This window comes from Hyaena hyaena, unplaced genomic scaffold (assembly GCF_003009895.1).
Source record: "Hyaena hyaena isolate Hyena2069 unplaced genomic scaffold, ASM300989v1 scaffold_41, whole genome shotgun sequence".
NCBI classification, from domain to species: Eukaryota; Metazoa; Chordata; class Mammalia; order Carnivora; family Hyaenidae; genus Hyaena; species Hyaena hyaena.
Window position 1 is genome coordinate 2,399,563 of NW_024080673.1, and position 24,973 is coordinate 2,424,535.

At 46.2% G+C, this 24,973-nt stretch overlaps 1 protein-coding gene across 5 annotated transcripts in view; it reads right to left on the bottom strand.

The window, feature by feature from the left end:
- Nucleotides 1-24,973, bottom strand: part of MGAT5 (alpha-1,6-mannosylglycoprotein 6-beta-N-acetylglucosaminyltransferase) — a 330,034-nt gene that overhangs the window by 267,479 nt on the left and 37,582 nt on the right. For all 5 annotated transcript variants that reach the window (XM_039229960.1, XM_039229959.1, XM_039229962.1 and 2 more), the window contains one exon: nt 16,538-16,587. The gene's annotated coding sequence lies outside the window, so the exon portion shown is untranslated. The remainder of the gene's footprint in view (nt 1-16,537; nt 16,588-24,973) is intronic.

Below are 24,973 nucleotides of genomic sequence, written 5' to 3' on the forward strand. Positions count from 1 at the left end.
AAATTCTTCAGTGTACCTCCCCTTTTTGATTCAATTGGTTTTACAGTTTGACGTTTTTGGTTTCTTTAGCATCATAATTAGAACCTCAGGCAGTCATGGTGCTGATTTTTTCAAGCAGAAATTATACAGAAAGGACAACAGCTGGCTGTCCTTCCACCTGATGCACGCCTTCAGTAAATATTTTCAGCATCTAGGACACTCTGGGCAGTGTTTTAAAGCACGCGGACTCTGCAGTCAATATGACAAAAAGGACCTGCCCGCCATCCTGGCACCACCTCACGTGCCCGCAGGAGACACAAAGAACTAATGAGTGAGTGCGAGCATGTATGTGCATGTGCATACATGTATATCATGCCAGGCAATGACAACCGACATTTTTTTTAATGTTTTATTCTTATTTTTTGAGAGAGTGAGCGAGTGGGGGAGAGGCAGAGAGAGAGGACAACAGAGGATCCAAAGCGGGCTCCGTGCTGACAGCAGGGAGCACGATATGGGGGCTCAAATTCACAAACCATGAGATCATGACCGGAGTCAAAGGCAGATGCTCAACTGAGCCACCCACGCGCCCTGGTAAGTGATGGTTTTAAAACACAGAATGAGCACAGATGTGGGGGAAGCACAAGAAAACGTGTATGGCTGGAGTGAAAGCAATCATGGGAAAGGCAGTGGGAGATGAAGACAGAGAGGGGCCACATCTTCCTGACCTGAAGTACCCAACCCCTTGTCACCATCTCCCGCCCCTCCCGAGTCTATGCCACCAACACCTTACAATGGATAACTGTCATTCCTGCCTGATCTCTATGCTTGCACCCTGGCCCCTTACAGCCGCTTCTCCACACAAGCCAAATGACCTTTATGTATACAAATCAGATCAGGTCACCCTGACCCCCCAGGCTCAAAACTCTGAACACATACTGCACAGAATGAAACCCAAATTCTGTACCCTGACCAGCAAGGCTCTGCATGTTTTAGTCCTACTTGACTCTAGACTTAGCACCTCATTCCCCTCACTCTACCCACATGCTTCCATGACAAGTCCGATTTGTTCCTGCCTCAGGCACCCATCCATGATGTGTCCGGCGCCTTGAGTTCCTTTCGCTAGGAACACTGCCTGGACTCTGTCATCATGCAGGTGTCTGCACAAATACCACTCCTTGAAGCAGCCTCCTGGGCCACCACATCTAGCATGGCACCCAACACACGCTCTCTACCCCTTGCCTTATTTGATTCTTCTTCTCCCACCTCTCCACCTGACATAGGACTCACCAGTTTCTCTACTTCCTCCATTTTTGTTCACCTCTGCATCCCCACTGCCTAGAACAGAGCCAGGTACAAAATAGGAGCTCAATAAATGCATGTCAAATGAAGGAATGAATGACTTTGATGATGCCGTCAAGTTCATGATCTTCAATCCTTTGCATCCAAGCTGTCCACACACCTGTCCAGGGACAACACACTCCTGGATCGGTTTTTATTGGCTCCAAGCTCAGATGGCAACGCCTTCCCTTCCACAGAGCCAGCTGTTCCCAATTAATTTATGCTAGGATTCTGATACTACAAGGACAAGGACACCCTACAAAACCCTACAAACCAAAAAAACCCTACAAAAAATATTTGACAACCCAACATTTGCACAAAGACCCCAAAGAGCCACTTGGTTGATAAAGTCACCCATAATGTCAAGTAAGGAGTTACCATTTCAACCCATTTCCATGAGTAAAGAGACAGAATTTCCAAGTGGGCAGAAAATGTCTCCAGTGCCCCCTTTCATGCACTGACTCAGCCGCCACTCACTGAGCTCCTCTCATATGGTGACTGTGGGCTCAGCCCTGGGAGCATGATGAGCCCTAGGTCAGGAGCCTTCCTGAAATCTAGTAGGGGTGACAGACAAGACTGGTGATCTTTCAGCTCACCCCTTATATGCCTCAGTGCTTTGTACTTTAAAACTAATGTCGGGGGAAACACGTATCTGCCCCTACCCATTACTGTGAGGAACCAGTGATTGACAGGTGTTCTGGTCTGGCAGGGTGTGTCCTAGGCCCCCTCAATGGAACCCAAGTCTGAGTGAAAAGTGGGGCTCTCATCACAGACTGGGGAAGTGGGAGAAAGAGGGAGAAGAAGACCTCACCACTGCCTGAAATCTCACCCCTAAAGCTGCCTTCGATACTTTCAAGGTGGTCAAAGCCAACTTTTCTTGGACAATGGTAGTGATGCAGAGGACACGCTCACCGTGACTAACATAACCTTCCAACCTCAGGCCTGGGAAAGGAAATGTCCTTTTGATGTTTGCTTGTAACCAGAGGTCCTCAGACTTGTGAAGGCAGCAGAGCCCCCACCATGGTGGACTCCCGGGACACCAAAGGAAATCCTGCGACGTGGAATCCCTTCTTCTGAACCAGGAACGATCCAACGGACAGGACAGGACACATATGGACAGGGGCCTCTGTATCTTCCAAGAATGCATTAAATATTAAAGGTCACATCTCTCTGCTTTTCTGCAGAATGTTTTTTCCCTTCTCATTTCACTACCCACTAGCACTCACTAGCAAGTAAGTGAACACCAAAGATCTAAGCAGTTTAGGGGAAAAAAGACTCAAAAATATAGGAAAGCTCTACCCTATCACTTCAGGTATGTTTCTGGAATGAAAAAAAAAAAACCACCTCTATAATGAACTAGGGACAAAATAACAAAATTACTATAGAAGCAAAATAAGACATGCCACACATACAGCTTTTATTGGGCTGCACAGTAATTATACCAAAATGACAAGTATTTCTTCTAAAGGATAATTAATATTGCCTTCACATAACCCACTTTTTTCTTTCCCTCCCTCCCCCTTTTTTTAGTTTTTCTTTTTTACGGATGATTCTCCTGCATTGGCAATCAGCAAGTTAATCAATATCATCACTGTCAGGCATCTTCTCTGGGAGGTGAACACTTTGATCAACACTCTCCCATGCACAGAGGCATTCCCATTTGGAAAACAAGGGGTGGGGATTGGGCAAAAATTAGAGTGGAGTTCTTACCCCACAGCATTCTGGGACTCCGACGCACCTGACCACAAAGCCACAGGTGGAGGGTCTGCACAGACACCCACAACTTGATACAAATGACTACAATACAAGGAAAACTCTCCCTTGGTTCTCCAATGCTCTCCCCACAGGCCAGCCTGGCCTGCCTTCCAACACTTGTGAGAACCTCTGTCAGGGACGAAGTGTGTGATGCTGAGCAGGCACAAGCCCTGATCTCACACTATCACAAGGGGACACACACACTGACAGATCATTAGAACATAAAAGTGAAATCCATCCACTGGTTCCACAAGTGATTTGAGCACCTACTATGTGGACGGAACTGTTCTAGATGCGGGACACACAGCAGCACTTGTAGGCACGTAAGAGTACGTGATATACACAGACGATCACAAACACAAGGAAGAAATGCCTCTCATCCTATCCAGGAGGATCAAGGAAGGCTTCCTGGAAAAAAGCAAGCCCTGGAAGAAAGCTTGAAAGACGAAACGTGGATGGCAGAGCAATGCGTCCCCAACAGGGGAAAGACCCTGTGCACAGAGGAGAGGCACCAGTCAACAGTCACACTCAAGGGCATATTCCGCGGCCTGCCTGGGGTGCAGGGGGTAGCAGGGGTTGCCGGGTGGAGGCCTGAACAGCAAGACAAGGTGACCAGGGGTCTGGAATGCCACAGCAGGACCTAGGGCCCCGCTGTAGCCGAAGAATGACTGTGTGGAGACTGAAGGCCAGGAGTGACATGATCCAAGTTCCCTCTCAGATACAATTTCCTGAACTGGTTTTTATTTGTAAGCACACCCTCTCCTGCATCAAAGGCTTGAAGACACAACGAGCAAACAAACAAAACAAAAACAAAAACAAGTATTTCACAAGGGGATATAAAGAAGTTTCAAAGAATAAGGCATCTAGGATTCTTCCCTGTTTTAATTTGAGATGGCTAGACACCCTGAAGCAGGGAAGAAAGAACGTTTTTTATAGACCAAAAAATTAAGTGAGCAAAAAGCAGTTTCCGAGAGACAAACACCCCTGACTTAGCAATTTCGCTAGAGCTGTTCGTTTTCATCTCTGCTGTGCGGCAAACACTTTGCACATCTTGTGTGGCCCGCTGCCACGTAACACCTCAGTAGGAGCCGCACCAACCTCCCGAATTGGCCGCCACCACTCATGGCAAGCGAGCCAGCCTCTGACAGATCCAGAAACGAGTGAGAATACAGATTCTCACCATGGATGACGGTTGCAGAGAAGGCTATTTTTTTTCTAAATAATACTTTCATGTTAATTGAAGAGTTCAACATTCTCAGGGGCCTTCAAATTGAGTACTGAATTCCTCCCATTACGTCAAGGGCAATTTCAGACCCTCGTGGCCCAATCTATTCAACATTCTGTCTCCATTGAGAAGATAGGCTTAGTACCCAGAAAATGGTGGGGTGACTATAATACACTGATGCAATACACTTCCACTGCCATGTTATGGTTCCCAATCTCAACCCAATTATAAGGTTCCAGACAGTGTATGCAACTTATTGACCATGCTATAGGCCTATAAGCTACTCTACCTTCAAATGAACTGGATTACTTCAATATACGAATTCCAAATTAATGTCCATACAATTATCTGCTTTCCACATAAAACTCTAAAGCCCCGCAAGTCGCATCATAATTAGGTTGCTGGTGTTCTTCATTACAGAAGCAAGTGTATTAAATGGTACTACCCTGAAGGCCAAGGCTTCTACTCGTGAAGCCACACATGAACTAGACTGGATATTTTTGTTAATCTACCACTGTAAATCGTCAAGATGTTTAACTGGCACAATTTGGAATATTTCAAATGTCTCTAGTCACAATCAAATTTGAGAGAGATGGGTTAAAATTAGTCTTCTCTTTATGTACCGTATGATGAATTCCATTTATGTAACATCCAAAAACAGCACAACTGATCTGTGCTGTTAGAAGTCAGGCCAGTGGTTATACCTGGGATGGGGGTGACTGGGAATCTCAACTAGAAAAGGGGCACCAGGGGGCTTGTGGGTATTGTTCATGTTTTATTTCTTGATCTGGGTACACGGACACAGCAATGTTTGGCTGTGACAGTTCATCACGCTGTACACCAACAACTTAGACACTGTTCTCTATGTATAAACCAACAAAGTTTTAAAACATTAGGGTGGGGACGTCTGGGTGGCTCAGCCAGTTAAGCATCTGACTCTGGGTTTCAGCTCAGGTCATGATCTGATGGCTCAGCTCGTGAGTTCGAGCCCCACATCAGGCTCTGCGCGGACAGCACAGAGCCTGCTTGGCATTCTCTCTCTCTCCCTCTGTCTCTGTCCCTCCCCTGCTCACGTGCTCTCTCTGTCTAAATAATAAATAAACTTTAAAAAATAAAACATTAGGACGGAGGGCAAGATTTGTCTACTTTCACAAAGACCCTAATGGGTCAGAACTTCAATCCTGGGTGGCATTTCAAAGGGCACTAATTTCACATGGACAGAAATCAGATCGACAGAAGCAACCAAGTGCTTTCCTGGGCCCACTTGCATTTCCTTTCAAGTCTTTTTTTTTTTTTAATGATTTTCTAATTTTTTAATGTTTATTAATTTTTGATAGAGAGATAGCAAACAGCAGAGGGGTAAAGACAGAAAGGTTGACAAAGAACCTGAAGCAGACTCCAGGCTCTGAGCTGTCAGTACAGACCCCAACGCAGGGCTTAAACTCACAAACTGCAACGAGGGTTGAAGTCAGGCACTTAAGTGACAGCCACCCAGGCGCCCCTCAATTACTTTTCTTAAAGATCTCAACCATCCTCACAGGGGCATACCTAGCATAGGGGACACTCAGGGTAGATCACTATTTAACAGTCCCTCTTCCATTGGACAAAATTATTTCCATCAATGTGCATACCATAACCCATCATCATATTCTTGAGTCTTTCTTTAGTTTTTAATCCACCATTTTTAACATGTCACTTTTAAAAGTGACTTCTAAAATTCATTAAAATATTTCTTCTATGAAGTGAAATATACACTTACCAAACTACTCTTAGGAGTTCTCAACCTTTCAGTTTTAAATTTCCATCACACGTAAAAACTCCAAATAGTCACACAGAGTGACAGAACTGAAGAAACTCAAGTTCCGTTCCTTTTGTCTTAAACTGTGCTACCATTTATTATAAAACTCTGTGAAAATACAGGAATGAATATGTAGCACCACAAGGGCTGGAGGCGTCAAGCGCACCTAAGCGAGTTGCAACAATTCTGAACTGTTAGGAAGTTACTCTCAAAGCAACATTTGTAGCTCAGTCCAAGTGTGTCAGGACTGCCAAGACAGGAAGTTCTCTAAATTAATTTCCATGGAGAATACAATGTTTCTTAAATGCTAAATAGAAGCCTGTACTAATCTTAAGCCTGTATGTATAAATAAATACTAACATATATTTACAGGGCATTATTAACAGCAGCAATTATTGAGAATTTAGACAAATCAGAGTTCCCGCCCCGCCCCAGAAGTATTTTACCACTGGCTTTGTTTAGAACTGACCACACACTGTCATAACAAAAAAGCAGACCAGGTGGGCGCAAGTCAGTTTCTTTGCTTTCTAGTCTCTAGAGCTGATACAGCCCCGGGAGCCACACCTGGAGACGACCACACCCAAGTGCCCCAGCCCAGCAGCAGCTGCAGCGCAACCAGAAGCAAAAACACCTGGGTGGCTCAGGCCCTTAAGCTTCCAGCTCTTTATTGTAACTCAGGTCAGGATCTCAGTTTGTGGATTCAAGCCCCATGTCAGGCTCCTTGCTGTGAGCAAGGCGCCTGCTTGGGATTTTCTCTCCCTCTCTCTCTCTGCCCCACCCCTGCTTATGCACACAGGGTGGGGGGAGGTAAGCTCTTCCCCCACCCCAATAAACTTTTTTTTTAAAAAAAGCAAACAAACGCCTTCTGAAGACACAAAATACACGTCAGAGTTCAAACACAAAAGCTTTTGCATTTCACACTTTAAGACAGCCCTTGTAGTTTACTTTGAAGGTGGGGAAGGGTTCTTCAACCTCAGCACTACTGATTATTGGGGCTGATACTGGGCTGTAGGGCTGTCCTGTGCACTGTAGGGCGTTTATGGGCACCCCTGAGCTCTACCCACCACAGGACCAGGAACACTCCCCCATCTTCCACCCAGTATGTGCCAAAGTCCCCTGATCACCACCAGCTGAGAATCACCCTGGGGACTTTAGAGGCTTTGGAAAAAGTACACAAGAAGTCAGGCGCAGCCCTTGCCTCTAGCAAAGGGGCATTTTGGTTGTTGTTTTCACAGTATCCTTTAACTCTTAACAAGTAGATTATTTCTTATTCAAATACAAATTTTAATACAAAAAGAAAACTAGAGAGACAAGGCTTAAACAATATTTAGGCAAGAGAATGCAGTGCGGAAATGCCCACAGCCCTCTCAAATTATTTTTCCTTTTTTATTTTCAAGCATTTCCCTAATGAACAGAAAATAAAAATTAGTATCTTTCCAAAAAGGTCATTCTAGCCCATGAAAGACTTTCTATACACATGGAAATAAACAGTCATTTTATTTCTTTTTAAGTTTTATTTTTATTTCTTCTGAGAGAGAGCATTCGCGCACGTGACCACGTGGGGGACGGGCAGAAAGAGGAGAGAGGGACTCCCAAGCAGGCTCCGCATAGACAGCGCATAGCCAGACGCGGGGCTCAACCTCACAAACTGAACGGTGAGATCATGCATGACCTGAGCCGAAATCAAGAATCAGACGCTTAACTCAGTGAGCCACCCAGGGGCCCCTCCACAGTCATTTTAAAGAAAATATTTCTCGGGGCGCCTGGGTGGCTTAGTCGGTTAAGCGTCCGACTTTCGCTTAGGTCATGATCTCGCGGTTCGTGGGTTCGAGCCCCGCGTCGGGCTCTGTGCTGACTGCCAGCTCAGAGCCTGGAGCCTGTTTCAGTCTGTGACTCCCTCTCTCTCTGACCCTCCCCTGCTCACGCTGTCTCTCTCTCTCTCTCTCTCCTAGAAATAAAAAAAAAAAAAAAAAGAAAATATTTCTGATCCCTCCTTGGAATCACTTATTTTACACACAATTCTAACTTACTGTGCTTTCTCCAGAGCAGGGCAGAATTAAAACAGAAAAGGAGGCCGCAGGGCCTCAGTGAGAGCCCTAATCAATTTTGCAAAAGAAGCAAAGGATTTGAAGCCAGGAAGCCTGGGTTTCTGAGCCTCTGTTCTACCACCTTCTCACCCTGGGGCCCTGTCCCAACCGCAACCTCCCAGACGCCAGTTTTTATTTACGAAATGGAGGCTGACCTGCACTTCATAGTGCCTCTGTGAGAACTGACGCACACGAAATACGCGGAGGTTTTTATGCACATGTCAAATATTATTACCTTTATTGTGGAGTTACACATGATTCCCAACCAGAGAGAACCTCTGGCTTTACCTAAGGAGTTTCATCATTGAAAATAGCCCTAGGGTGGGTTTCACCAGCATCAACAGCAGTTTCAAAAGGGTGGAAACAAGTCTCAGTCTGGTATCACAGCCAGTAGAGCCCAGAGCGGAAAAGCGACGGGCACCGGACTATGTGGGTGACGCTGGACAACTTCCTTGACTTCTATGTGCCTCAGTCTATCTAGAAACTGGGGATGACAGCAGTACAGCTGATGGTCATTAGCTGCCATAGTTCCATTCTCTAAAGTCACAGTGAACCCTGGATAAGAAAAGGCTGAACCAGGGCTCCCAGGAGAAACATAGGATTGGGTTCCTGTGAGCCTCTAGCTACAACATTTCTGTCAACTGATCAATTCATGATCACATTTTATGTGTTTCTGCTTTAAGACACCTATTTTATATTGTTGACTCATTAACAATACGGCCAGTACTGTAACTCATGCTTGACAATGCTTACCTAACACACATCTATTGTCCGTAAGGTACATCCCAGACTTCCTGCACTTAGCAACACTAAACGGCATTTTCACACTATGTTCAGAGGCCATTTTAAACCATGAAATCACCCAATAAAAGTTCAAAATTCCCCCCAAAGGAGGGGCACTAATTAGACCACAAGGAGACTACTTGGGCACACTATGAAACCTCAAACAAGAGAGCAGAGCATTGCATTGGTCAATGTCAGCTGGGTATGTGCACATCAGGCAACTCGCATCTCCCTGTACTCTGGGTGTGGCTGTGAATGGCCACAAAAGCACTCTAACTACCGATTTTGCCATTAACAGATACGTTTTAACAAGGAGGCAAATATCCAAATCCAGAATCTTCAAATAACGAGGAATGACTGCCCCTGCCTTACAGAGTTGCTCGAATGACTCGACGAATTCAGACAGATACAGCATGGAGAACCCTACCAGCATGGTACACGGTGCGCATTCCATAGATGTTAGCCATTACCAGGGAGTCAAAGAGCTCCAGAAAATATCACATGATATAAAAAGCCTAACAAAATGATGAAAAGGGGACAAAGGTGGTAATAGAGAATATGGCGTGGATGAAAGGTCCCAAAACTCACAGCATTTCTTTCCCAAAGCAATCTCTCGCTGTATCTATCTATTTTCCTTCCTTTCCACCAAGAGGTTACAGGCCTTATGGCAACCATCCACCTTTTTGCTCTTGGACCCATTCTCCACACACCCTGCCCTTTTTGCAACATATCCTAGGAAACCACATCTCCCAAACCCCATTGCCATCCAGTTTCCACGTAGGTTTGGCCTACGGGAGGCACCAGCAAAAGCTGGGAGGGCAGGCACGGGGAGGAAGCCAGGGTCTCTGCCCAGTGACATCTCCTCCACGACGGATGTAGCTCTTTCCAGAAGGCTCCACATTACCTTGGTTGATTCCACCACCAGCTCCCAGCCTACTTCCTGGCTGTCAATCTCTGGGTTGCCGCGTAGTCTTTTTGGTATCGCACCACTTCCATCCCCTCCATCCCCACTTTTCTAGTCCAGTTCTCCCGCCACTCAAGTACATGCAGGCTCCAGAAGGATGCCATGCCCTGCAACTCTGCCGAGACTCTGCCCCGCACCCTCCCACAATCTCACCTCTCTTACTCTGACTCTCCGGCTTCCCTAGATTGAGAGCAAATAAAAGTGTTCGGGGCTTGGGGTTTTTTTGTGTGCATGTGCCCTTTTCAATTCACTGCTGCAGGAAGAAAAAGCGCACTTACGGAAACATTAGAGCTACTTCGGCTTTTTATCAAATTACATCACCACAGCCACCTTTCAACATGGGCTACTGGCTGCCCCCGCACCAATGCTTTCCTTCTGCTTAAGTGCTATTTACTTTTTAAAGACTAAGCATTGCTCTCAACTCATAAATACCTGGATTAAAAAAAAAAAAAACACCCAAATGCGGCCTGTGGCACATAGCCAGCATTCACTCGTAGTCAGCACTGGCCGTTCCTGGCTGCTGACAGAGGCCTGTGTAATCACTGCCCGTGAATTGAGGCAACTTCCATTCTCTCTGCTTTCCATTGTTTCTCACCCCACTGCATAAAAACGTAAGGCCTGACCATCATCACGAGCAGGCATAAAATGGAATGAATGAGTTCACATGGATAAAAGAATGCAGCAGTGAACGTGATTCTGCTAAGTGAATCAGGGGCTCGGGAGAAAGGGAGGCTATGGACAGCTTTCCCTGTCACTGAATCAATGTTCTCTTCTGCCCCGACACACAGCTAGACCAAGTTTCTGGCAAGGTGTGGCCAGGTGACCGAGTTCTAGGTAATGGAATGTCAATGGAAAGGGGCTATGTACTGGCAGGCCTGGCTGAAATATTCTTCCAGGCTGCCTCCACCATGCTCCTCCAAACCACAGGCTACAATGGACGCCGCTGCAGGGTACATCTTGAAGGGCCTGTCTTCAAAGTCAGGACCGATTTGGCCTTGGTCACCAAAAGCCTACCCCATACCACCACCAACTAGCCTAATAGTATGAACTAGAAAAACTTACCCCGACTGTACACACAACCACACGCAAACATGCAAGGAGATCCACTTGTTACAGAAGGTCCCTGACAACAGGACACGCACTTTCCCAAAGAGCTGGTCAGATGTCTTGAGGTGGCCAAAGGAGCCTATGAAATAACCCCCAGCATGTTCCTTCTAGAAAGATCTCTACAAGGAAAACCACTTGGGCAGGAAAGTCGGATACAGGCACCTATTCCTGGTCCCCCATTTCCTGTCAGGGAGAACAGTGCTGTGCAAAGCAACTTTGACTTTATAGAGGGACAGAAGCGAAGGTGGGTCTTCCCAGCATACAAGGGATGAGCTAAGACTCTCATGTCTTAAATTAGTGCGACTCAGAGCTGGGGGTGGAGGGTCCACAGAGCAGGGCTGGTCCACAAAGTGTTTTGTCTGTAGAGAGTAAGTACCAAACTTGAGGGTAAGCGTTTTTGGAATCATTTATGGCAATGTGACAGGGTAATTTTGTCTTGGAATCCAATAATAAAACTGAAGGCTTGTATTCAGGATTTCCTTTTTTTTTTAAATTTTTATTTCACTTCCTAGTCATTTATTTTTGTTGTACCCATTCATGATGATTTAGAAGTTTTAAAAAACTTGGGGCGCCTGGGTGGCTTAGTCAGTTAAGCGTCCGACTTTCGCTTAGGTCATGATCTCGCGGTTCGTGGGTTCGGGCCCCGCGTCAGGCTCTGTGCTGACTGCCACCTCAGAGCCTGGAGCCTGTTTCAGTCTGTGACTCCCTCTCTCTCTGACCCTCCCCTGCTCACGCTGTCTCTCTCTCTCCTAGAAATAAATAAAACATTAAAAAAAAAATTTAAAAAAAAAAAAAAGAAGTTTTAAAAAACTGTTTCTCCAGTCAACTAGAATTGCCAAACTCTTCAGCCAAATTCCCAGGGTTCCCACACCACCTTCCTCAATCCTTCCTGCCTCACCTGGGTTCCCCCTCACCCTCCTGGCCAGGCAACTGGCTTACCCTACCCCCTCTCAAGGTGTAACTCATCAGATAGGTGGTAGCAAACTCCCCATGAGCCCTTTTGATGTCTGAGCTGTGGGCACTGATTCCTGTAAGCTATCAGGAGGCTCTGATCAAAATGAAGAGTCAGGTGAATGATCAGTCAGTCATCAATCAACACAGCTAGAGTAACACAGGACTCGGGTCCCAGAAAATGGCAATGGTAAGAAGATAAATGACTAGAAAGCTGTCAATGGGCCTTATCCATGTTAATGAACCTGAGGGAGAGCCATAGCCTGGCCCACAGATGCAGTCTATCCATCACTCCAAACCTGAGGGGCGTCATAAAACAGCTTTCTCCTCTCTTCTCCAGTGAGGCTGACATACATGGGGAAATCGCATACTGGCTTGGGGAGAAACGAGATGCTCTCAACAGAGTGACTTGCTTCTGTGTGTGGCACCAGGTATGACAAAGTCAGCAGCCTTCATCATGGCAAGGCCATGGGACATGGAGACAGCTAGCTGCACCAAGCAGGACCGACTGAACTGCCTGTTACAAGGAGTCCTGAAGTAGGGGCTCCTGGGTGTCTCGGTCGGTTAAGCGTCCGACTTCAGCTCAGGTCATAATCTCACTGCTTGTGAGTTCAAGCCCCATGTCGGGTCTGTGCTGATGGCTCAGAGCCTGGAGCCTGCTTCAGAGTCAGTCTCTCTCTCTCTCTCTCTCTCTCTCTCTCTCCCTCCCTCCCTCCCTCTCCCTGCCCCTTCTCTGCTCACGCTCGTCTCTCTCCCTCAAAATAAGTAGACATTTAAAAAAATTTTCTTTAATGTCCAGGGATAGAAGTATGGTGATTTTAACACGCACCTTTCACAGTTAATAAGACATGTGCCATCAGGAGGATCAGAAAGGGAATCACCAGGTATGGGGGGTGGGGCGGGGGGAGACCTCAGTGAGTGTTTTAGTTAAGTCTCTGCACTTCCTTGGATACTTGAAATATTTAAACATTTTACTTTTTTCAAGTAAAATCAGAGAAAAGATGCATGATGTTGTTATGAAAGCTCTTGCCATGAACCAAGAATCCTGATTAGGTCTAGTCAAAGCCAGGCACATCTCAGAAAGACAAGTACTCTGTCCCTCCACATGGGGCCTGGTGAGGAGACACGTCCTCTGCCCCCCACAGCCAGACCTGACCCCTCCCCCAGGCCGGGAGAGAAGCCGGGTTCCATCCGCCCTGCCCAACCAACAGTACTAGGCGGGGGCTCCTGGGCATGCAGTCTTACCGGCTCCGGGGCACCTGCTGGACTGTGAGAGAGCTGAATGCGATGCCAGTGTGTACCACAGGCCAAGGGCCAGGAAGGTGACAGACATTCCTCAGTTAACAGTCTTCCCAAAGCCTGTGGCCACCATCAAGCTGGCTCAAGAGCCCCTTCCTACCCACTGCAGGCAGGCTAGCCAACTATGCACTGAACCTGGCTGCGCAGCACACAGCCAAGGTCAAGCACTGACATTTCCTAAGACATGACTAACGTCCTGAGCACCGCAGAAAGAACTCAGAGCATAGGCAGTGAAGGGGTTTCATTTTAATCACATCTCAGCCTGCCATCTAAGCCCCCACCTCTTCCAAGATTATTCATCTTTGAGACCAACAGGAAAACATCATTAACTTTAAATCCCATAATCTGGATTTGATGATGAACATACTTCAATGTCTATAGTAGCAGAATACAATTTTTTTTTTTTTTACCAAAACCTTTCCCTCTTTAGACTCATTCGTTCAGCTCCCAGTGCTGCCACGGGCCAGGTTCTATACAAGTAATGGTGCCATGAGCACAATAAGGCCAATCCTAGCCCTCAAGGAATTCACAGTCTATGCAGACCCACAGTAGGTAAAACACAATCTGATTCCACTTCACACCTTCTTCACTTTCTTTGGCTGTATGTGTTCACAAGATCTGCTGGCGTGGCTCTGGAGTTTATTTGTACCACAAATACTGTGTCCTTCTCTTCTGGTCAGGTCTTAAGAAATGAAAGCTAGAAGGTGGTTCTTTGAAAAATTAGGACATTAGAAAAACCAGGTATGGGGTCTACAAGACCCATCTGAAAAGCCTTTTTTGTTAAGGTTTTGTTTTTAAACGTTTGCTTGTTTTTGAGACAGAAAGAGAGAACGTGAGCAGGGCAGGGACAGAGTGGGGAACAGAAGATCCGAGGCAGGCTCTGCACTGACGGTAGTGAGTCTGGTGTAGGACTCGAACTCACCAACCATGAGATCATCCTCTGAGCTCAAGTCAGACACTTAACCAACTGAGCCACCCAGGTGGCCCTGAAAAGCCTTTTCTGACTTCAATTCTCCTTTCTTTTCACAAGCTCTGCCATAATCAGAGTTAGAGAGTTATTTGTTCTTAAGGGCCTGACCTAAACTGACTCACATGGTCACACATAAACATAAGCAGAAAGCCAGGATAACTACTTCTTCAGTCAGCATGGAGATGGTGTGGGGAGAACGCTGATCTGCCTCTCTGCCTTCATGAAGACCCAACTATTCTCACCTTCCTGAGAGCTGCCTAAGTGTGTGAAGCCATGTGCTTCCTAGTCTGAAGGCTATTTAAAAGGATCATAAGAAATGCAAACTCCGGCACCTGGGTGTCTCCGTTGATTAAGAGTCCAGCTCTTGGTTTCGGCTCAAGCCATGATCTCACAGTTCGTGCGTTCTAGCCCCACATCGGGCTCAGCACTGACAGTGCAGAGCCTGATTGGGATATTCTCTCTCCCCCTCTCTCCCCCTCTCTCCCCCTCTCTCCACCTGCCCCTCCCCTGCTTGTGCACTCTCTCTCCCTCAATAAATGAATAAATAAAATTTAAGAAAAATAAAGAAACGCAAACTCATCTGTGATATGGGTTCCCAGTTATAAATGTCAGTGACAGCCACGTCTGCTGTGTTGGGAACCTTCCAACAACAGGTTGACAGTAGCCCAATTCGACGGCTCCGGAGGAGGCTGACAGACAGCTGCTCTTTCAGTAGATATTCCCAAAGGAGCCAACAGGTTTCCCCCCGCCCCCAAAGGCAGCTAGGTATGGCAGGCTCAAAAGGGAATGTGACAACATATTTGGTGGCAGATAGACATAGCCCAGGAGTGCCACACGATGCCAACACGTCTGCCTGCTCCACGAAGGCTGTCAACCCCACACGGCGCACAGCTGAGAGCAGGAGGGAAGGGCATGCACGGACATGGCGAGGGGGGTGGGGTGGGGATTCACAGCACAGGAAAGGCAGAAAAGATCTTCATCCTTCCCACAGCATAAGCCACAGCAACTGGGAATCGGGGACCGGAGACCCAGTTCCAGGTCTCAGGATGTTAGCCCACTGCCCCCAGCTGCCCTGCCTGCCGAGTCTTAGAGGGCAGTAAACCAAATGCTTTATATGTCAGCAGTACACTCCTCTCCAAACACACTCCTGAAGATATGCTGTTCAGGTGTCCAGCTGCTGAAATGAAGTCCCATTACCATTAAGTGCTGTGTGTACATGGGGGAGGGGGGGTGGGTTAAATATGCTTGTTTCATCTTAGGCAAAATCCCACAGCTTCAGAAATTCAGAATCCCTTTGAGGTTCCGAAGGAAACACTTCTGGTTTCTCCAGTTTCTCCCGGCAGGAGAAACCCTCAAGGTGACGGCTAGAGAGAAGCCTCTGATAAAAGTCACATGGTCACATGATTTTCTAGCTCTAACGTTAATGCTTTTATTCCTATCAGACACTCGTCTGCTTGTGAGTTGCTGGGGTGTTTTTTTCCCCACTGCGGTATTTATTTTTCCTGTGATGTTGTTAGAGACAAAGCGTGTTCAAAGACCCACATACATCAAAGAAACAGGAATTAGGAATGTTTAATGTTTCATTTTGTTAGCCCCATAACCTTGACACCCAAATCCTCTCAGGCTGTGAAACCCAAATACTTTGCTCCCAAGCTGAACATCTCATTTATCCTCAAGGGTAGCCTGGACACTGATTCTAAGCCCTACGGGCTATTCAGGCAGTTCAAATCAGGAAGTACTTAGCAAATTTCTTCCTCCATAAAATACGTTCAGAACTGAGGAGTTAGGAACATGTACTTCTTGAGCAATGGTTCCTTGATACGGTCAGTTCTGAGACTATGCAGTCTTGAGGAATCATACTCCAATTCATTGGTTTGACTTCTGTTCCCATCATGACCCTCGGTGTCAGGTTTGGGTTGGGCTGCTCTGATGAAGCCACCCATTCCGTGTCAGGGTCGCTGGCCATGATCAACAACTGAATAAAATGATCAATGGACTTCTGGTCCAGTCACTTGACTAATTCTAAACAGCGAAAATATCCTTGCCCAATCATCCCAAAAGATGAAGCTCCACCAGGCCTTAACCAGAGAGCCAGAGACGTCCCTTCAGGATTGGAGTGGCAAATCCCCTCGGGATTGGAGTCCTTTGGGATTAGAGGTCTGTATTGTGACACTTCCAAATGCTAACATCTGACTCAACTATTTGGTCTTCTCCCTCCCAAACGACAAATGTCCTGGGTCTGTGCTCGGCCACATGAGTATCTGCTTATTTCAGTACTCACATGGCCTAATGTTTCCTCCTCCAATGTCCACTTCAGAACAGTAGTCACTCCTGAAATCATAAGCACAAAGACATTGTTAAGTTCCTCCTCTTTAACAGCTCGATCTATTGCAAACAGGTTGACATAGACTTTCTATGGACTTTGCTTCTCCCCTTTTGGAACCCAGCTGCCTTTCAACATCGACTCCCAAAAAGAGATAGCCTAAAAATAGCCATCTGGGAGGCCCAATCACCTCAACACCCAAAGGCATTTAGCTAAAAAAAAATTATACGATCGCATGTGATCCAAATCCATCCATTATTAGTTCAGTAGGAGTAAGGCTGCCTTTTGCAATGATGGAGCTTCTCCAAATCTCAGGAGGCATTAAACCCAAGCTTTTACCAGTTCTAATGCCTTCCGGACTAGACTGCATTAATATACACACACAGTTCCAAGTATATGTATACACACAATTTTAAAAACAGGTAGCTCTATTACTAAAAACTAAGGAGTTTGCAAGAGAAGATAAACCCAATTGAATTACAAGCCTGTTCATTCAAATGTAACACATTACTTGTAGCCACTTCACCTTGAAGAAGAAAAAAGTAAAAAGCATTTTAGAAATAGATCTATGTGCTTCTGATAAAGCTAGTATGTTCCCTCTCTAATACTCCTTAATAAAAGAAATGGGGTGGGGGGGACATGTCCTTTAACAGATACATGCTGCATGTTTCTGATATTCCTGGAATCTGTCAGCAGAGAATTGTAAAACTGAAATAGTTCAGCAGGGAGGGAGGGAAGGAGAGAGGGGAGAGGAGGAGGGAGGAAAAAAAATCAAAACCATGCTGCACAGAGCCATCCTCAAGCTCACTGCCCACAAAGATTCTAAGACGAACCAACTGCTCCACCCCTGAGGAACCTCATGAAAGAACATGCATCATTTTCTGATGGAAAATGTCTGAGTTTGGTTATTTTTTTTAAGTATTCATTTTGAAAGAGGGAGAGAGAGTACCATCAGGGGAGGGCCAGAGAGAGAATCCCAAGCAGACTCCGCAATGACACAGGGAGACCATGACCTGAGCTGAAACCAAGAGTCGGAAGCTTAATCGAGTGGCCCGAGTTTGGTTATTTTTTAAATCAAAATCTTTCACATCAAAATCGTTACAGGGTCTACAGCATACACCTAGCCTTCGCGGCATTAACATTTGTGTATGTGTCAACGATCTCTGAGCAATACCAGAGAGCCATGCACTGGTGCAACTGGGGAGAAGAGGCTCAGCCGGCAGTCATTCCAAACACATCACCTCCATCCAGCAGTCTTGCCTCAGAAATGTTTATTGAATAGCAGCACTGTCAACCACAGTCAAAGTATGGAAACAGCTCAAATGTCCATCAACAGATGAATGGATAAAGAAGATGTAGTATGTGTACATATACAATAGAGCATTACTCAGCCATCAAAAAGAATGAAATCTTACCATTTGCAACTACGTGGCTGGAACTAGAGGGTATAATGCTAAACGAAATTAGAGAAAGACAAATATAAGGACTTCACTCATATGAGGACTTTAAGATACAAAACAGATGAACATAAGGGAGGGGAAGCAAAAATAATATAAACACAGGGAGGGGAACAAAAACGTAAGAGACTCTTAAATACAGAGAACAAACAGAGGGTTACTGGAGGAGTGGTGGGAGGGGGGATGGGCTAAATGGGTCAGGGGCTTCAGGAATCTAGTCTTGAAATCATTGTTGCACTATATGCCAACTAACTTGGATGTAAATTAAAAAAAAAGAAAGAAGAGAAAAGAAATGTTACTGAAGAAGGATGGAAGGTTAGAGGCGCTTGGGTGGCTCAGTTGGTTAAGCATCTGACTTTCGCTCAAGTCATGATCTCCCAGTGGGTTTGAGCCCCGTATCGGGCTCTGTGTGGACAGCTCAGAGCCTGGAGCCTGCTTCAGATTCTGTGTCTCCCCCTCTCTCTGCCCCTCCTCCACTCACGCTCTGTCTCTCAAAAAATGAATAAACATTAAAAAAAAATTTTTTTTAAGTATCTAAGATTTTACCAAGACAGGAGAACAGTGGGCCAGGACACCACTTATCTCCTTTTGCACCTGTTCGTTAAGGCTCACTCACTAAGCCAGGAAGAGCAGAAGCCCTTGACAAAGCTTGCTTCCCCTCCCTGAGAGTAATCTGTATTTGTATCAAGATTAATTTAACAGGCGCTAAAGAATTAATCTTAGAACTCAGTTGCTTAACTTTCCCAAATTACACCTGTTTCTGTCCTTTGGCCTAAATAGGTTCTCAACACACTGTCTCACACCAGCAAGATCATCAGCATCTGCGAAGGTGGCAATGCAGAATCTCAGACCTCACCACGCCCCTCCTGAAATAGAGATGCTAGGCTGGGGCCCAGGAGACTCAGGTGCTAGCTCAAGTTTAAGAACCACTTCCATATGGGCTGGGGAATCACCACACACAGCTCTTTTCCTCCAACTATCTGGCATTTCTCACATCCATAAAACCTGCTATGGGATGATGTCAGCTGTTCCTTTTATTTTTAATTCCTCACGATGAGGCTGATGATGATTCATTCAGCACCTTATGTGATCACTTAAATAGGAAGGATCCTTCTTTCCCACCCATAATGGAAGGTGACTGCTGCCTGTTATTTCTGCTGTAATTACAGGAACAATTCAGTAACAAAAGCTTGTCCTTTATCAAGCTCAGCAAAAGCCGTAATAGAGAGTTATAATTATAACACTCCATTCTTTCCCATAATGTGTTCACAATAAAGTATCCTTTGAAAGTGATCATACCACATGTCATAACAAGGAAACACAGAACCCAGGATCAAATTTAGCTTACTGTAAATAGAGATCAAAACTCAAGTGTTTGGGCACACCTTTTCCAATTGACATGAAACAAGTACACATTAGGCATCCAGCGTATCTCATTTATCTAAATGAAATATGGGAGGGGGGAAAGGGGTGGAGTTTCTTTAATGCACTCTATCGTGCCAAGGTAACTTCACAACATTCAACGGTCTTATTACCAGACACTACCCATCATCTAACTAATTATCAAAGCAGGAAGCATTAAGGAGCATTTCCTAAATAATAAATAATCCTTTTCCCTACCTTTAATTTGTTGATTTGTGTATTAATTTGGAGAAGTTAATTTCATACTTGCTGCGAGGTCTCCTGATGAATTGTGAATACCAGCATATTATTAATTTCCCTTTCCTTTTTGATTAATTTCACACTTATGCTGGATAAGAAAGGTTAGATTAATGATGTCTGGAAGACAGTGTTCAGTTCTTGTAAGATACTAAATCAACCTCATGTTCAAGTAAACAGAGAATGCAGATAAGGAAATGATATTGGAATCGTCTCCAGGAGGTGTTTAAGCTGCCATGCAAATAAATGCCTAGAAACCCCGGAGTGTTTAAGCTGTAAACTCCAGGGACTACTCCTCCAGAAGGGAGGGTAGAGTAAAGGCCGGAGTTCTGAAGACTGCAAGGTGCACCAATAAACCTGTGCCCTTACCACTGACTCAGGAGATGAAGTGATTTATCACACTACAACTCTCAATTTTCCAAGGGTCCCTCTGTGTATTACTTGGCTCTTCACACCCTTGTCCTTTCTAAACTCTCTACAACAGTTTCAAGACTCCTAGCTCAATAGGTATTGAGAGACAGGTCTCCTTCCTCAGAGGATTTAAGGAGCATACACATAGGCTCAACATGTAGTTTTAATATGCACATGTATGCTAATCCTATCTCCTATAATAATGCCTACTTTAAATGAGAACCTGCTAGGTACCAAGACACTAGGTACTTTGTATAAGTTAACATAACTACAGCTGTTTGAGGTACAATTATACACAATGTGCAGGTGAAGAAACTAAGGCTTTAGCTTGCTTAAATGACCACCATCTTCACATAGATCTGTTAAGCTCCCAAGCCTGGGGTCTTCCATACCACACTCCTTCCCCAAAGCATGAGTAAATAGAACATTTATGGCTGCCTAGACAATATTCCAGAAGACCTGAAAGCTACAAACATGCCATCCTCCTCTAAGAAACTTCCCTGCCTACTCTAGCTCCAACTGACCTAAGTCTTGTTTTCATCTCAACATTTAAAGACAGTGTCACAATTCCATGCTATTAATGTCCCCTCTAGTATGCAGTGTCTTAACCCTCCCCACTCAAACAAGCCTACCCAACTGAGACCTATACCCAAGTCATCTCTGGTCATGGTCTCAGGCAGGGCTGTCCAATATGGTAGCCACTTACTACATGTGGCCCAACTTAAATCACAACAAAATAAAATTAAAAATTCAGTTCTTCAGACACACCAGCCACATCTCAAGGGTCCAATATCCACGTGCGGCTAGTGGCTATCATATTGGGCAGTTCAGATATGTAACATTTCCATCGCGGCAGAAAGTACTGCTGGGTGGTGCTGTGCAGAGATACTCCTAGACAGCATCCTTTCATCTAATACCCTACCAGCACGGTGCAGAAGGGCAGTCTCGTCCCCACAGAACTCATCAAGCCCATCATCAGACTAACTGTGGCCACATGTGTGGGTCTTTGGAGCTCATCCTCAAAGGAGTAACATTCCTTGACAAGTCAGGTCATTTGGTCGACTAATAAATAAAGCAAGTGGACAGGCCTCGGAGAAGAGTAATGAGCAGAAACAATCATCATGAGCCCTTCCATTTGGGAAGAACCACTCGACGCAACTCTGGGTCAGCAAAGAGCCAGCAGCAATGGCAGTCACACACACAACCACTCACACAGGGGCGTCCCTGAGGCACACCCTCATGGAAGCCCTCTCTCCTTGAGAAGTTAATCTCCCCTATTCCTTGTTGGCAAGACAAAATTCCCAAATTTGGTCTCGTTTCTAATCATTAAATAAATCAATGCAAGGAAATCACTTCTCAAATCACTCTCTCCCAACTGCATCACTAAAAGTTGGACAATAGCAATGAGACAAGCCTTTGGTGACAATGACCGTCTGACAGCAGGCTAGGAAAGAGAGCCTCTGTCCCCCTCGGTGACATCTGACCTGGAAGGAATTACTTCAAAGATTTCCAGGAATTAAAACCTTGAGAAACTCTGGGTACAGCTCTAATCTAGGCCAAGATCCGAAAACATACTGTTGGTTACTATTAGATTAGAAAGCCTGGGGTACAGAACACAGATAAACATCAAGGTCGCTGATCTGACCTTTGATGACTACAACCTACAAGTACGCTGCAGTAGCAGTAGTAGTAGCTCTTCCTTTGGTCAGTTCTTCATTGCTTTCCTCTCCCACCTTCCCTGCTATCTGGGCAATTCGCCCAAGACAAGCCAGGCTCCATGGCTGCCAGCATGGGTTATAACGTGGTGGACCCAAGTCTACACTTCACCTTCACTGCCAACTCCTTCAGGTAATTCCTCTTGACAGTCCCACACTCAAGATCACATCTGGGCTTCTCTCACCATGATGATAAAGTAATGAATGGGAACTTTGTAGAGCTAGGAGAAGAAATCAAGGTGAAGAGTTTTCTAATAAAAATGCAAATCAATTCATTCCTATGGAGTGAAGGGGAGATAAACTAATACATTCCTCTCTTAGAGCCTATGAAAGTCATCTGATCCTGGATAAATGTTCCTCTCTCCTCTGAGCTCCCACCCCAGCTACATCAGTAAGGCCCACCCCTGCCCGTTTTCTGGGCATCACTCACTTTTGCCCACTGAATTACAAGACCTAAAGAAAGCTCCAGCATTAACCCTTTCCTGCTCTGTGGCTCATGACAATAGCTTGGCACCTGGTGGACCTTCTCCAGTCTCATCCTCCTCCCCCTCAATCCATTCCTGATAACCTGCCAGATGTACCTCGAACACCCCCCACACCATGTCACAAGGTAGCTTAAGCTCAAACCCTGGCCTCATCGGCCATCCTCTATCAGGAAGGGCTGGCAGGCCCACTAGTCTCTTTTCTCCCTGTCCCCCTCACGTCTTCTCCACCCCCAACACATCCACCATACCCTTCCCCTTCCCACAACACAAACACCTACTCTGGGAAACTTTCCCAGACCTCAAGCACTGACCGCTCCTGTGTGTGCTGACACTCAAAATCCGAATGTTAGCTCCTTGAGAGCAAGGCACATCCTGCTTTTCCCGATCTCTGAGGAGCATGTTGGACCCAGAATCTTACACAAAATCGACATTTCTCAGACATCAGATAATCCACCGAAAAGAGCTCCAGGGCATGCTTGTCAGCCCATTACTCTGGCTGGATTCTCAGACCACTAGGATCCCTTCAATACACAACTTCCTCACCATATGCCCAGGGAGGCTCCATGATGGTGGAAGGAGCCTGGACTCTGGACTCATGCTGCCTCTGCCTTAGGAATTCCAGCTCCACCATTTACCTGGCAAGGCACTTAACACCTCAACACCTCCCTTTCGCCTTCTGTGAAACGCAGGTAATAACAGTCCCCTCACGAGTGCTGACGGCTCAAGAGACAACCGTAAAGCACTTAGCAAAGCAGCCAGCACCCACCAGATGTTCAATAAATGTTACTCTACCTCTCTTTCTCCTTGTATTAGTAAGCCTCCTTAAGAGGGCATGGAGGGGTACCTGAGTGCTCAGTGGTTAGGCATTCGACTTTGAACGACTCAGGTCGTGATCTCATGGTTTGTGAATTTGTGCCACTCCTCAGGCTTTCTGCCGTCACCACGGGGCCTGATTCATATTCTCTATCCCTCACTCTCTCTGCTCCTTCCCCTGCTCAGGCTCTCTCAAAAATAAACATTTTTCAAAAGGAGGAGAACATGTAGCATAGTAGAAACAACATGGCTACAAGGATACAAATCACCTGTGTTCAAATCCCAACTCTATTCAGGTCGTGGCTGTGGGACCTCTGGGAAACTATTCAACCACTAAGCTACAGTATATTGATCCCTAAAATGAGATAATCAATCTCCAAGAGTCAGTGTAAGGATTAAATGAGGGACTATATCTGAAGTTCCCAGTACATAGTGGGCAGCTCAGTTAGTGGTATTTACTAAATAGGATTTTAATTCAAACAAAACACAACTGGAAAAGAAAAAAAAAAAAAACAAAACCTGTGCTCCTTGCTCACATCTGTCATCTCCTTCCGGTCACATTCTTTAAGCTCATAAACCAGGCCGGCCTTTGGCTGACAAGCCCCGCCTCCTGGGTCCTCACACAGGGAATGCATAAAAATCACACTGAGTGCTGCAAGGAGACTCATTTCCTCAAGGCTAATATGTGCATCCTCATTTTTATAGCTTTGCCAATCTCTAAATATTCACAGCCGCTCATATTTACACATAACAGTAGCAAGGGCCATTCTTGAAAGGAAAACACATTGCTACTGTTGGTTACTTTTTGAAAAACTGATCTGTGATTGAAACCAGTCTAACAAAAAAGAGCCCCAAGTGCAGAGAGAAAAAATCCACAGGACACAAAATATTCCAGTGGATACAATGTTACAAACCTCACCAAAGGCAGTCCCAGCCAGAAGCAGACCCTTCAATGGGAAGAAATATAAAACTTTTTCGGATCCATTTGCAAGGTTTTGGGAACTCAGAGGGGCAGTCAGAGCAAAGAGAGGCCGGAAGCTCCCATTCTCCCCTTACCTAGGCCCCGGTGCTACTTAGTTTCTTTCTGCTCCTCCAAGCTCCTGTCCGGGGGCCCATGGGGCACTGGGGGTGGGAGGTGGTGGAATCCTTGATCCAGCTCTCAACCGCTGGAGGGCAGAGGAAGGGCAGGAGGCTAGTGCTCAGAAGTTAGAGGAGTTCCCAGGTAACCAGGCTCCCACCATAAATTTGTGTCCTCTCGGCCACGGCTTTACTGCACAGAGCTGGAAAATGACTTTACCTCCTTCCCGTGGCTCCCCCACTAGGGCAGGGCCCAGCAGGCTCCTCAATGCACTGGACTTGCTGGGACACAGAGGCTCTCACCTACCAAGTCCCCTGGTGCAGAGAGAAGCTTCTCCCTTGACACAGGCCCTGGGACGAGGGGGGAGCTTTTCAGAATTCAAGGCGAGTGATCGAGTGAGCGGGCTGCCTCCCAAGGGCCTCCACCTCTCTGAAGCGCCGCAAACTCACTAAGCACGTGCAAATACTCCAGGCAGCTCCCTGAGCCTCCTCGCCAGCCCCAGCTGCCCCTTCTTCCCTGTCTTCCCCGCCACATCCATCCGAGGGCTTGCAGGTGCGGCTTGCTCAAACCATGAAGGCAGCTGCGCCCTCCCGGGCAGCCGGGGCCTGGCCTTCCCCAGAAGTACCAGAGAACAGCAGCGAAGGCTGCCTGCGGCAGAGCGGCGGCCAGCATCACCGGGGGTTCACCCACCCGCCCAGGCTCCCGTGCAGCTTCCCAGACCGCCCCGTGCGGGGACTACAACCACGTGCCCAAGAGGGAACTGCGACACAGAGGCC